A 2548-nucleotide genomic window follows, 5' to 3' on the forward strand; every position below is an offset into this window, starting at 1 on the left:
TTCAACCCCAACTCCGGCCATGAAATTTCGGAAATTCGCCTAAAATCGTGAAATTGTCTACTTAGCGCCTGAAATACGCATCTCATGGCAAAATGTATAAATCAAAAGTTATTTGTCACGTCATTTGCTACCGAAATGGAATATGTGATCATGGCCGTAGGAGGAACCGTTCCCGAGATACGAGCGAAAATGCGGCGCGCCACAGCGCAAGGTGAAAATCGGCTTGCGGCCACACTTCTTGACGTTGATTTCGCCGAGTGCTATCACTCACATTCATTCACCTACGCCAAAGGACACGTTCGGATAGGTCTCCACACAAATATTTTTTCATCGAGTTCCTTCACTCTTGTCGGTGATTTCGCCGAGTTCTATCACTTATATTCTCTCAACAAAACACAGAACTCAAAATGTCTGTATCTAAATTTAAATTTAGACAGAAATGTCCTGTGTTTGGCATCTATCCGTACAATCTCTCTGAGTCCCAGTTACCTAATTATCAGGATGTTCTTTTGTTACAGAAATAGTTGCAAAAAAGGTTGAAAATATTTTCAAAAGGTCATCTATTCCGATAGTTTCACACACCAGAGTTGTACAAATGCTCACCACATACCATAAGAAATTTCTGACTCTTAAACAAATGTTTTTAAGGAACTCAATAGGTTTGAGCTCTAAAAGTGATGACTTTGTCTCTTCTGCCGGAAAATTATTTGACATCACTGCTTGTAAATGCATTTATTTTTGAAGTTATACTTCTTACATGAGTTCGGAAAAGGTTGCGATAGATTCAGGTTTCGCAACCTTGCTCAATATGAATCTAACGCAACCTTGTCTGCGAAGATGTTCGAGCAGCAAGCGAAGCGGTGACAATCGGCGATCGTTTGTTCGTTTCTTTCGGCACAGCTCGGCTTTTCTACCAACAACACAATGTTGCCATGCTTATGCTGTTGTTGTTTTTGTAGAACAATGTTTCAATTTTTGGTTGGTGACATATTCACATGTGTGCGCATATGTATGTTTGTATGCTCGTGCATTATTGAAGTTATGCTTCTTTTTTTTTCGTTTGTCTTTCATTTCTGCGAATTCTCAACTATTTTGCGTATCTTTTGGTTGAAATACTCTGCGTTGGCCGTTGAAAAATTAAGGCTATACTTTACAGGATCATATCTGTAGTTAGTCTTCATTTACATTTTTTGGAAATCGACCCGCGATGACGAGGTATATCGTTTTATCTGACAGCGAGAGGTTTAAAAAGTTCATTTCTAATTTTGTCTTGTGGCATATTAGAAATGATGATTCTTCGAAAATCGTTCGCTTACAACGGATAAAACGACTTCTGAGTGGTGATTTTAATGAACAAATACCTTTTGGTTGAAATGCTCTGCGTTGGCCGTTGAAAAGTTAAGACTATACTTCTCAGGATGATTCATTCCTTTCATTTCTTCAAAGAAATTAATGACCTTTAGAAATATGCATATTTGCATTATCTCGTTGTCATTTCCATATTCGTAGCAATAGAATTTCTATGGCATAAGTAAAGTAATGGCCGCCGATTGTCACCCCTAGCCGCTGTAGCAGCTTCGCTTACAAACATGCGTAAATATGTATGTATGTATACGTATGATCGTGAATACATATCGACGCAGATTTTTGCGAGAAGCACCGAAAGTTGTGCAATTTATGATTTTTGGCTTTTGCCATCGTCGCAAAAAGACGACTTGTTGGCAAAGGCATGTTTGGGGAGATGTTACGGCCTCTGTTTTTATGAATGAAGCGAGATCGCTTGTGGAATTTGCGCCTGCGTTCATGAAAGAAATCGTTTTTGTTGCAAAATGTACTACACTTGTTCTTCGCCAATTTGGCTGCCATTTGTCTTGTGAAGATCAATTTTTTGTTGGTGACATATTCATGTTGTGTACGCATATGTATGTTTGTATGCTTGTGCATTATTTGTTTGGCAATGTATGCAAATATATGTACATATAAGTATATATGAATCTATGAACATGCAAGTCAATGCGCGAGTTAATTTATTTACTCGTTATGAATAAAATAAATATAATTTTAAGTCAGCCAATGAGATTGGTACTGACTGGTCCTTCATTCGTTTAATAATTCACAGTATACACATGTACTTAAGTATTGAATATATTAAACTTAAACTGTACCTTTACAAGTGGTATACAGAACTTGTTACTCGGCAGTCGATAATGATAAAGTGACTTCGAGGCTATTGTTCCAGTTGCTTATATAGGCTATGCTTATCGCTGCTCATACTATTGAGATGCTAGTTGTTTACTAGTAAATAACTATTTGGGTTGTTATTGTTTGTTGTACTGATAGTGCGCTTCTATTGTTCTAAGATAAAGTTGTTTTGATGATTTTTCTTTAATGTTTACTGAAATATAAGGTTGTGGTTAAAGGTTAAAGTATTAACTCTCCCCTCTCTTGTGAAGAATAGATATCCTGATCTATACTTGAGTCTTGAGGAGATGTGTCATTCCTACACGTTCTATGGTAGCGTTGTAGTTTCTTAGATATACAGTTGTTT

General features: G+C 37.1%; 1 pseudogene; it reads left to right on the forward strand.

Moving 5' to 3' along the window:
* The first annotated feature begins 1139 nt into the window (after positions 1–1139).
* On the forward strand, positions 1140–1342 carry LOC126764797 (small nucleolar RNA U3; annotated as a pseudogene).
* The last annotated feature ends 1206 nt before the right edge of the window (positions 1343–2548 follow it).

The sequence above is a fragment of the Bactrocera neohumeralis genome, unplaced genomic scaffold (assembly GCF_024586455.1).
Source record: "Bactrocera neohumeralis isolate Rockhampton unplaced genomic scaffold, APGP_CSIRO_Bneo_wtdbg2-racon-allhic-juicebox.fasta_v2 cluster09, whole genome shotgun sequence".
In the NCBI taxonomy this organism is placed as follows: domain Eukaryota; kingdom Metazoa; phylum Arthropoda; class Insecta; order Diptera; family Tephritidae; genus Bactrocera; species Bactrocera neohumeralis.